Source organism: Schistocerca serialis, chromosome 7 (assembly GCF_023864345.2).
Source record: "Schistocerca serialis cubense isolate TAMUIC-IGC-003099 chromosome 7, iqSchSeri2.2, whole genome shotgun sequence".
Taxonomy (NCBI): domain Eukaryota; kingdom Metazoa; phylum Arthropoda; class Insecta; order Orthoptera; family Acrididae; genus Schistocerca; species Schistocerca serialis.
The window spans coordinates 23,196,564-23,209,230 of record NC_064644.1 but is presented as its reverse complement, the minus strand read 5'-3'; positions in this window follow the sequence as shown (position 1 = coordinate 23,209,230).

Here is a 12,667-nt window from a genome sequence, read left to right as displayed (position 1 = left end):
CTACCCACCTTATCTTCAGCATTCTTCTGTAGCACCACATTTCGAAAGCTTCTATTCTCTTCTTGTCCAAACTGGTTATCGTACATGTTTCACTTCCATACATGGCTACACTCCATACAAATACTTTCAGAAACGACTTCCTGACACTTAAATCTATACTCGATGTTAACAAATTTCTCTTCTTCAGAAACGATTTCCTTGCCATTGCCAGTCTACATTTTATATCCTCTCTACTTCGACCATCATCAGTTATTTTACTCCCTAAATAGCAAAACTCCTTTACTACTTTAAGTGTCTCATTTCCTAATCTAATCCCCTCAGCATCACCCGATTTAATTTGACTACATTCCATTATCCTCGTTTTGCTTTTGTTGATGTTCATCTTATATCCTCCTTTCAAGACGCTGTCCATTCCGTTCAACTGCTCTTCCAAGTCCTTTGCTGTCTCTGACAGAATTACAATGTCATCGGCGAACCTCAAAGTTTTTACTTCTTCTCCATGAATTTTAATACCTACTCCGAATTTTTCTTTTGTTTCCTTTACTGCTTGCTCAATATACAGATTGAATAACATCGGGGAGAGGCTACAATCCTGTCTCACTCCTTTCCCAACCACTGCATCCCTTTCATGCCCCTCGACTCTTATAACTGCCATCTGGTTTCTGTACAAATTGTAAATAGCCTTTTGCTCCTTGTATTTTACCCCTGCCACCTTCAGAATTTGAAAGAGAGTATTCCAGTTAACGTTGTCAAAAGCTTTCTCTAAGTTTACGAATGCTAGAAACGTAGGTTTGCCTTTTCTTAATCTTTCTTCTAAGATAAGTCGTAAGGTTAGGTACACTGGTTAAAACAATTATGGGATCAGTTGAGATATCTAGGTTCTGAAGTACTTTCATCCACAGAATGAACTAAAATGGTTCGACGTTTTTCTGCCGTTCTACAGAGTGCAGAAAACATCTACATCTACATTTATTCTCCACAAGCCACCCAACGGTGTGTGGCGGAGGGCACTTTACGTGCCACTGTCATTACCTCCCTGTCCTGTTCCAGTCGCGTATGGTTCACGGGAAGAACGACTGTCTGAAAGCCTCCGTGCGCGCTCAAATCTCTCTAATTTTACATTCGTGATCTCCTCGGGAGGTATAAGTAGGGGGAAGCAATATATTCGATACCTCATCCAGAAACGCACCCTCTCGAAACCTGGCGAGCAAGCTACACCGGGATGCAGAGCGCCTCTCTTGCAGAGTCTGCCAATTGAGTTTGTTAAACATCTCCGTAACGCTATCACGGTTACCAAATAACCCTGTGACGAAATGCGCCGCTCTTCTTTGGATCTTCTCTATCTCCTCCGTCAACCCGATCTGGTACGGATCCCACAGTGATGAGCAATACTCAAGTATAGGTCGAACGAGTGTTTTGTAAGCCACCTCCTTTGTTGATGGACTACATTTTCTAAGGACTCTCCCAATGAATCTCAACCTGGTACCCGCCTTACCAATAATTAATTTTATATGATCATTCCACTTCATTATGGTCACCAAGATAGTGTTAATAGCAGAAAGTTTCTGCAGTGTGTGTTGCTATTGATTTGTGGTTACTATACCAAACTACCCAAATTACCCAAGCAGTTGGGTTGAGATAGTGTACTGTGCCCATCAGTTGCACACAGACAGAACCTACTCTTACCACTGAAGACAAAAGAGTACCATTCCACTCTCCATTTGACTCTTTCATGACACCAGAGTAGCCATTCTTGTTGTGGTTTCAGTGGTGGCCAGGCAAGAGGCGCACACAGGCAGCTAAAGGCTTACGAATCCCAGTAAAGCCCTCTCCAAGCAACCCATGAAAAGGTTGGCATAGGTGTACCCATGATCCGTTTGTGTGTCAGCCCCTGAAAGGCGAAGTAGTTCGGAAGTATAAAATTGATTAAGGCCAGCAGCAGGTTTGGAATCAGGTGGGTGCTGACAGGGGAAATTTTCTGCAGCAGATAAATATTTTATGACATTACAAATGCATTTTACAAAATCAATAATGGAAATAGTGACAAAACAAAAATTACTATGAAACTCAACTAAAATTTTCCCCCCAGGGGGTCCACAACTCTTTTGTGGGTATGTGCATAGCGAGCATGGGACCCCTAGCTAGTGTGGCCCTCCTTCCTTTCCGGGCTGCGTACCTTCCTTTTCCCACATCATCCCCCATCTCCCCACCACCACCACCGCCTCTTCCCTTCCCTTTCTCCCCCTCTGGGAGTATGTTTAGTGCCTACGTCCAGAGACGGACACTTGAAACTGTAAAACAGTCTCTCTTCTTCGCTTACTCTGCTGGCAAGTCTTTGTCCTTCTCTTTCCCTTATCTCTTCTCTTTACCATTTTCTCCGCTGCGGCGTTTGAGACCTCTCTTCTTTCCTTTCCTTTCCTTTTCTTTTCTGTGTTCCTCCCTTTCTCTTTTTCCTCCCTGTGCGTGTCTGAAGGCCGGCCCACGCGTAGCTGGTGTGGGGTAACCCGTAATTCCCCGCCCCAGGTAGACAGGTAGGACCCGTACGTACCCCCTGGTAACGGCCAGGCCCAGGGAGGGGTCCGTTTCTCGGGAGGTGTGAACAATCACCTAAAGGCGGGAGTGCCCTCAGAGAGGGCCTCCACAAGGAAGGAGTGCGCCATCGGAGACGCCGGTAATCGTGGGGAATAGTTCCACAATGGTTTCGAGTCTCAGCCACGGACAGTTCTTCCATCATTGCCACAGTTCCTTGTTGTTTCTCGGTCGGACGAAGGTCAAGATTTCTCCAGTCAACCCTTTCATTATTCAGAAAGGTGTCGATGCAATTGCAGGTCCTGTAAAGTCTTGTTCCCGATTACGAAATGGCACCTTGTTGTTAGAAACAGTCAGTGCCCTCCACGCACAAAAATTGCTGCGTACTTCACTGCTGCACACCTTCCCTGTCTGGGTGGAAGCGCACTGCACTTTAAATTCATCACATGGGGTCATTTATACACGCTCCCTCGACGGATTGTCCGACGAGGAAATTCAAAACTACCTGTCTGACCAGGGTGTAACGGCTGTTCGAGTCATGAAATGGGCTGACAAGAACATCATTCCAACCCGTACTGTCTTCTTGACATTTGACAAAGTTCAACTTCCATCGAACATAAAAGCAGGCTATGAGATAATTTCCATTCGCCCTTACATCCCAAACCCTACACGTTGCTATCGGTGTCAGCGGTTCAATCATACCAGCCAGTCATGTTCCAATCCGGCCAAATGCGTTACGTGTAGCAAGGATGCCCATGAGGGCGATTATCCACCTCCATCCCCTCGTTGCATCAGCTGTATGGGTGACCACGCTGCTTCCTCTAGAGATTGCCCCATTTTTAAAGACAAACGGCTCATTCAGGAAATCAGAGTGAAGGAAAAGGTGTCGACCTCTGCTGCTTGAAAGTTATTCGCCAATCGAAAGCCCACTGTGCCTCACGTAGGTGAATACAGCACTGTCCTTGCCTCTCCTCGGCCGACAAAGGAGGCAGCCACACAGAGTTTTGATCTCACCTTTAGTGCCATGGTCGTCAGATCGGCCAGCGCAAAGATCGCCCGTTTAACCTCCCCACTCTCCCCTGCTCACTCTATGGCTCACCCTTCATCGGGCTATGCTAAATCCCGAGCCCCAAAATCAGACACCCGGACTTCCAAAAAAGAGCATACTCATGAAGATTTTTTTACGTACCCTGACTTCACAACCATCGCCTTCTCCTTCATCTCAACGTCTTGTTTCGAAGAAGGCTAATAAGAAACACAGTTCCTCTCCTCCTCCGCCACGGCGTGTCTCATCTACAGCACCACCTGGCAGTAACCGCCCTTGGCTGTCTTCTGTGTCACCGAGGTGCACTGCTGGCGGCCGATCAACCGGCCGATCGCTGGTGGCAGGAGCTGCTCCCGAACAACCTATGGATCAGGATCTTCTGCCTTCGGCTGAATGCCGTTCCATGCTGTCAGTTGCCGGCTCTGAGCAGTCTTTGAGTTGAGGGCAACCTTGGTCACATTCTTCCCTTTTCTGCCCACCCTATGTCCATTATCCATTGGAATATCCGCGGAATTCGAGCCAATCAGGATGAATTGTCGATCCTCTTACGGTCCTACTCGCCAGTCATCTTCTGTCTTCAGGAAACAAAGCTGCGTCCCCACGATCGCTTTGTTTTCCCCCATTTTCAGTCAGTTCGATTTGATCTCCCCTCTGTTGAAGGCACTCCAGCACATGGAGGACTAATGATTCTTCTCCATGATACTCTCCATTATCACCCAATCCCCTTAAACAGTTCCTTCCAAGCTGTCGCTGTCTGTCTTTCCCTTTCTGGATACACCTTCTCTCTTTGTACTGTATACATTCCATTGTCCACACCTATGGCAAGAGCTGATCTCCTTCATCTTCTTGGTCAGCTTCCGCCCCCCTATTTGCTGGTTGGGGACTTCAATGCCCATCACCTGCTTTGGGGATCTCCACATCCTTGTCCGCGCAGCTCACTATTGATAGACGTCGTCCACCAAGCAGATCTTGTTTGCCTCAACACTGGGGACCCTACATTTTTGTCTGCCTCCACGACAAATTTCTCTCATTTGGACCTTTCGGTCGGTACTGTTCCACTAGCTCGGCACTTCGAATGGTTCGCTCTTGCTGATACACACTCGAGTGACCACTTTCCATGTGTCCTTAGATTGCAGTCGCGACTGCCATATATGCGCCCGAGACGCTGGAAGTTTTCCCAAGCCGATTGGATACTTTCTTCGTCTCTAGCGACATTCGATAACCGTCACTTTCCTAGTGTCGATGATGAGGTCACTCATATTACAGAAGTTATTCTAACAGCTGCAGAACATTCAATACCTCGCACCTCCGATTTTCCTCGGCGCCCCCCAGTTTCTTGGTGGAACGAGGGATGCCGTGACGCAATACGTGAGCGGCAACGTGCTCTTTGCGTTTCCCGGCACCATCCTACTTTGGCCAACTGTATCCGTTATAAGCAGTTCCGTGCACGATGCCGTCGCGTCATCCGCAATAGCAAGAAGGCAAGCTGGGACTTTTTTACTAGCTCATTTAACACCTTCACTCCCTCATCGGAAGTTTGGAGTTGGATTCGACGGGTATCTGGCGCGCCTAGTTTCTCCCCGGTCTCTGAGCTCACTGTCGCGCATGATACACTAGTGGACCCTGTCGCAATTTCTAACTCATTGGGTCAACACTTTGCTGAGATTTTGAGCTCTTCAAATTACCCACCAGCTTTACTCCCGAAGAAACATACAGCGGAAGTGCAACCTCTTGCTCTCTCCTCTCAAAATCGCGAAAGCTATAATACTGTTTTCTCCATGCGGGAACTCCAACATGCACTCTCTTCTTCTTGCTCTTCCACCCCAGGACCGGATGGTATCTACATCCAAATGTTGCTGCATTTATCATACCATAGTCTGCGTTACCTCCTTCACCTTTATAATCGAATTTGGACCAACAGTACTTTTCCCAGAAGATGGGGGGAAGCTATCGTCATTCCTGTTCCAAAACCTGGAAAGGACAAACATCTTCCTTCTAGCTATCGCGCCATTTCCCTCACGAGTAGTGTATGTAAGGTTTTGTAGCGTATGGTGAATTGCTGTCTAGCCTGGTGGCTGGAGACCCGAAGTCTTTTAACACCTGCCCAATGCAGTTTCCGAAAGCATCGTTCTGCAGTTGACCATCTTGTTGCTCTCTCCACTTATATCATGAACAATTTTCGTAGGAAATGCCAAACAGTAGCAATATTTTTTGATCTGGAGAGAGCATATGATACCTGTTGGAGGACAGGCATCATCCGCACACTGTTCTCTTGGGGCTTTCGAGGTCGGCTGCCCCTTTTTCTTCGTGAATTTATGGCAGAGCGCACATTTAAAGTCCGGGTGAACACTACTTTCTCCCGTACCTTCTCCCAAGAAAACGGGGTACTCCAGGGCTCCGTGCTAAGTGTTGTACTGTTTGCCATTGCCATAAATCCAATTATGGATTGTCTCCTTCCTGATGTCTCGGGCTCCCTCTTTGTGGACAATTTTGCGATCTTCTACAGCTCTCAACGGACCAGCCTTTTTGAACAACGTCTTCAAGGATGTCTTGATCACCTCCACTCTTGGAGCATCGAAACAGGCTTCCGCTTTTCTCCCAGTAAGACCGTTTGTGTTAATTTTTGGTGTCGTATGGAGTTTATCCCGCCTTCCTTATATCTAGGCCCTGTCAACCTTCTGTTTGCGGACGTCGCTAAATTCTTGGGTCTTGTGTTTGTCAGAAAACTGTGCTGGTCCTTTCACATTTCCTATCTTTCGGCTCGCTGCCTGCGATCCCTCAACACCCTCAGTGTCCTGAATGGTACCACCTGGGGAGTGGACTGAGTGGTCCTTCTCCGCCTCTATCGCGCCTTAGTGCGCTCGAAATTAGACTATGGAAGCATAGTTCACTCCTCTGCTCAGCTGTCTATTCTTTGGCGTCTCGACTCTGTCCACCACCGTGGATTACGTTTAGTGTCTGGAGCTTTTTACACCAGCCCTGTGGAAAGCCTTTATGCTGAGACTGCTGAACCTCTGCTGTCCAATCGGCAAGCTGTCTTCCATGCTTGCTAAATCCGGCCCATGACATTTTTTTCGATGCCTCCTTGGATTTGGGTATGCAGGCCGCCCTTCCTGCCTACTACCACCGGAAGTCCGCTTCCATCAACTGCTCCATTCTCTTTCCTTGCACTTTCCTAAGACTTTCTTGACAACTTGGGGTACAGCACCACCTTGGCTCCGGCCCCGGACCTGCCTGCTCTGTGACCTTTGTCAGTTTCCCAAGGATGGTTCCCCTTCTCTTGTTTATCGTCAGGCATTAGCTGCTCTATGCGCACAAATAAGGGATGCCACATTTATTTACACTGATGGCTCAAAAACATCATTTGGTGTTGGGAGTGCCTATATTGTTGGTGACACCCCAAATCGATTTCGGCTTCCCAACCAGTGTTCGGTTTTTACTGCGGAGCTTTTCGCTGTTCTCCAGGCTGTCCAATACATCCGTCACCATCAGCGGATACAGTATGTTATCTGCTCAGATTCTCTCAGCTGTCTCCTCAGTCTCCAAGCTCTCTACCCTGCGCACCCTCTGGTCCACCGGATTCAGGACTGCCTCCATTTGCTCCACTTGGGGGGCGTCTCTGTGGCGTTCCTCTGGATCCCAGGACATGTTGGTATCTGTGGAAATGAGGTGGCCTATATAGTAGCCTAGGTTGCAGTCTGTCTTCTTCAGCCTGCTATTCGCACGATTCCCTTCGCCAATCTACAGAGTGTTTTATGTCGTCTTGTTGCTCTTTTATGGCACGCACATTGGTCGACACTTCCCAATAATAAAAGCTATTCCCTGTGCTTGGACCTCTTCCTCCCGAACTCGTTGTCAGGAGGAGGTAATTTTAACTAGACTCCGGATAGGGCACTGTCTTTTTAGCCGTCGACATCTTTTAAGTGGCGATCCTCCCCCACTGTGTCCCCACTGCTTTCAACTGTGGACGGTGAGACACCTTTTACTTGAGTGCCCCTATTTTACTCCATTATGCGCCCGTCTACAGCTGTCGCCTGATATATCTTCCATTTTAGCAGATGACATACGCTCAGCCAATCGCATTCTCGAGTTTATTAGTGCCAGTGAGATGATGTCAGTCATTTTAAGCTCTTTTTGGGGACAAACAACCCCCCTTCTATAGTGTTTTTTTAAGCTTTCCTTCTGTTTTTAGTTTCCCCACTTTTTTGAGTTTCGCTCCCATTGCTGCTGGTTTCCAGTTTCATTTTTTTACCTTTTCCTAAGTCACAGACCGGGCGCTAATGACCGTAGCAGTTTTGCACCATAAAACCATAACAAAAATTTCAAGTAGGGCATGTTGAAGTTAGTGACCATGATAATTGTGCAAAAAGGTTTTTCAAATTGCTATTGCAATTCACAGTAACACTGGATGGCCAAAAAATGATGAGGTGTCTGCTTGAGTGAATTTCATTTGTGTGCATGTGGAAGCAAATGAAGAAGAATGGCAGTCCACATTCATTAACATTTTCTGAACAAAATGGATACTTCAAAAGAGCAAGACAATACAAAAACAGCTGTTCTAAAAGTTCTCTGAAGATTTGTCATTCCTTGGAAAAATAAATCAGCACAAGAAAATATGCTTTTGAAACATAGGCTATTCCATCTTATATGACATGTAGTATGAGACCAGAAGGAAAGCCCAACAATAGGAACACATCTGAATTGTTGAAACTGCTACTGTAATGCTGGGGGACCTTAGAACACGAGTTCATGAACTGGAGGATCACAAATTTTCTTGGATAAAATTGACATCCAGTCACTGGAAGAACATCTTAGAACAGCAGTTTATCCAAGAGAGAGAAAGAGAAAGAAGACTGTTCAAAGCTAAAGACAACAATCAGCTGGCTTTCACATTCTGTTATTTCAGCTGCAACATAAGGTATCTAACAGTAAGCATATCAGTTTGCAAGGAAACAGGGTGAAAAAGGTAAGTGGCATGAATACTGAATACTGCTTCCTTCAAACTTAGTTGAAACAAAAGAGATGTGTCTTGTGTTGTAATGAACACTGTGCCAGAAGGTCCATCAATCGCAGTCAAGGCACATCCATAATAGACTGGTTGTGAAAGAGTACTGGATTTTGAATAAAAGAATCATTTTTGTCAGAAATGAACAGTTGAACAAACAGCAAGAAGCACTGAATATGAATAAAGGAGTTCCAAATCAAATAACGGTAGGGTGTCTGATACCCCACATGTATATCACATGAGGATCATTAAATAAGGAGGTATAAAAGGAGCCTTTTTTTTCCCCACATAGTGTTACTGTCCATGAGTGGAGCTGCTGGGGAGCGAGTGATACTGATGCTGATGCTGATGCTAAGTATGATGCCTTACATATCATTTTGTGGCTCATGGAGTACAAAGATACAAAAAGGAGAAGAAATAAAAACACAGAGCTCATAATATTGCATGCACTGGCTCTTCCTATCTCCTGCATAACATTCCTTTAAATAAATATTTAAAAAAAATACCATAACAACAATAATAATTTCTGAGTTTCCTGGAAGCAGTTTACTACTGACAGTAGTTCTAAGCTGCAGCTGTGTGAATGAATGTCTTCTCACTGCACCCAGCCTCAGCAGCTGTGACACTCAGCGTAGCCCTCATGCAAGGACAGTGCTTCGTGGACCACTCATTTTGGCTATGCCGATATTGGAGACTATTGGAATTGAGTATGAAAGCTCTGCAGAGAGAACATTCTTCATTATTAAATATACCTGATCTTGTGCATAATAGGAATACGTGTCTCTCATACTTCTCAAATGTTAAAATTCCTCAGTTATTAAACTGAAAATGTCCCTTTGAAACAATAACACAAATTAGTATCACTTCATTTTATTGTCGATTTTGCATATAAAACAGTCCCTAATAATGCCTAAACTTGTCCACTCGCATGTTAACAATTAAGCTTATTACACACTTGTGCTGAAGAAACAATTGCTGTAATTGCATTTTCATACAAATTTAACAGGTAATCATTTATCATGGAAGCCCTTTTCAACTATGTACCAATTGCTATATGTTCCTCCATACTTTCTAGCAAATTCTTCCAATCATTATGCATGACACATCTGGGCATGACTGCTCAGTACATAATCTTAACTATGACACACTTCACATTCATACTGTGCCTGTCAATTTTCACTTGAGCATTGTTGTCATTAAAAACAAGACAATGCCCCCACCAGAGAGAAGTATGCTCAGCTTCGAAAATTCTGGAAGTCAGCATTAATTAAAGGGGAAAATGTAACTATGTCATAACACAAAAGATAATGGTCCCCTTTACATACCCCAGTAGCATTTTTTCAAAGAATGCCAGAATTTTTTTTAAACCCCAAGAAGAAACTTGAAATACCAGAGAAAATTTTGAACCAGCAACAAGATCTCCAGAGAAACAAATAAATGCATACTAATGAGAAACTCATCAACGACTTCCCCAAGTCATCATACTGTAATACAACAAAATGCCAGCCGTTCTTCAGATTCTCACTTCCCTGCACCAAGAATTACAATCTCTGTACGTATCTGTTTATACATTATAGGTAGGCAAAGAATGTACATTGAAAGTAAATTGGTTAAATAACTATATTAAACACCAATAAAAATATCAAAATTTCTTTGTACACATGTCCATGAAAATAGTGCCGAAAAAGTTAATAATGCAGTCCGTTTGAATCTCTACATGAAACAGCTCATCCCTATCATTAACTTTTCCTATGAGAAAAAACATATTTTAAGATTTAACATGTCTTCATATAAATCTACAGAAGCTGTGTTCACAGAAAAAGTGCCATTACCAAATCATCCCTTTTCAAGCAACTCAAAGCATTGTCTGCTTTTCTTTCTACGAGGGCTATCCACAAAGTACATTTCATTTTGGAATTAAAAATAAATAAAGTATTGGAAACTTTTTTTATTGTATACAGATGAAAGCCACACTTAAATACTACTTTTCTACATAGTCGCCATTTAAATTAAGGCATTTATCGTAGCGATGGACGAGCTTGGAAATTCCTTCGTCGTAAAATTCGGCCGCCTGCGTCTTCAACCACGTGGTTACCTCTTCTTGAAGCTGTGCGTCGTCATCAAAACGCTGCATAGCCAACCACTTCTTCATTGCTGGGAATAAGTGGAAGTCGCTTGGTGCCAGGTCGGGACTGTACGGCGAATGAGGGAACAACTCCCACTTAAAAGATTTGAGAACTTCAGGAGTGGCATTTGCCGTGTGGGCCCGGGTGTTGTCGTGAATCAGCAAGATCTTTCAGCCCAACTTTCCCCTGCGCTTGTTTTGTATTGCTCTTCTGAGGTTGTGCAGAGTTTGGCAATACCTTTGAGAGTTTATTGTAGTGCCTCTTTCCAGGAAATCAACAAAAATCACACCTTTTCTGTCCCAAAAGAAGAGGTAACCACATGGCTGAAGGCGCAGGCGGCCGAATTTTACGACGAAGGAATTTCCAAGCTCGTCCATCGCTACGATAAGTGCCTTAATTTAAATGTCAACTATGTACAAAAGTAGTATTTAAGTGTGGCTTTCATCTGTATATAATAAAAAAAATTTCCAATACTTTATTTATTTTTAATTCCAACACATAATGTACTTTGTGGATAGCCCTCGTATCATGAAAATACTTTGATATCATAATGATGTGTGTCTTTTACCTCCATCCAACCTATTTCCACAAACTCAGAAATTATAATGTCCTCCATAAGTAAACATTGAGCATGCTGACTTTTATCTCAGCTATACATATAACTGTAGCTTAGTACATAGAAGTGATCAAAGAAAATGTAAATATTTATGAAAATGGAAACTAATTAGTTACCACCCATTCAGCTAATATGGTAAAACATGTTAAACCTGTACATCAAATAGAATGTCATTACTCAAGTGGCAATGAAATTAATTTACTTAAATGTTGTCGGTGGGATTATTGGGGAAAAAACAACACAAGAATCTTAACTATTCACTTCAATACTTCTAATCATAGAGAAGACCTTGCCACACCTATATGTCAAGAGTAAACAGTATGACCAGTAAATATAGTGTTAATTATAATTATATTACTTAGCATAAGATAAAGAAATAAATAACAGTTTGTATTCTTTGTCCAAGTAACATATGACAGACAGAAAATGTAGAATATATGGTTGAAAAAAATCAAGAAATCCAATTGTCTTTCCTTCTCATCCCATCTGGTAAGTTTCCCTGACCTGCGGTTCTGGATGCCTTTCCTGAAATCTACCCCTTTTCCTAGACCTCTTCCTTCTCCTTTAACCCTTCTGCCTCAAAAAGGAGCCACTGGCTCCGAAGGCTTGCCTAATTATAACTTTCTTTGTGTGTGTGTGTGTGTGTGTGTGTGTGTGTGTGTGTGTGTGTGTGTGTGTGTTTGTGTTCGTGTTCTGCCACCACTTAGTGAGTAGATTCTTTTATCCATCCAATTAAATTAGTTTGTCAAATATTGATTTTTTTCGTTGTTATAAGAAATCACTTTCCTAGAAAAAACACACGTGTGACTGGTGTTTCACTTTTCTACACAACGCTGTAAGAAATACTCACGCTCACTGACAGGTGGTTGTAGCAGCTGACATAGAATTTCCATACTGTTGAGAACACCATGTGAGACCTTTAAGTGTTGACTGTTGCAAGCAGGCACCAATTTTTACTAGCTAGCTAGGCAGGCTGAGGTCAGTGGCCACCTGTGCTAGGGTGAAGGGTAAACAGACTGAGCACTCTGCTTGTCATGCCCAAGCACCTCTGTCGAGGCACGCCACCCGGTGCACCAAAGTGCAACTGTGGTGCCAGCCTTCCGCTTGTAGTGAATGTGGCGAAGTGGAAGGGGAAACTGCATTACATCATAGCCCCATTCCACTGTTGTCTTGGCAGCTTGTCAGACACGTAAATAACAAAGTGGATCACCATCCATACATGCGACAACAAATCAAAACGTGTAGCACATAATACTACTACGTTTCAGTTCCTACATTTGTAAGTATTGCAATTGCAAGATGCCAAAAGAAAGAAAATTTCAGTTTTCAGTAAAATGACAGTCTAT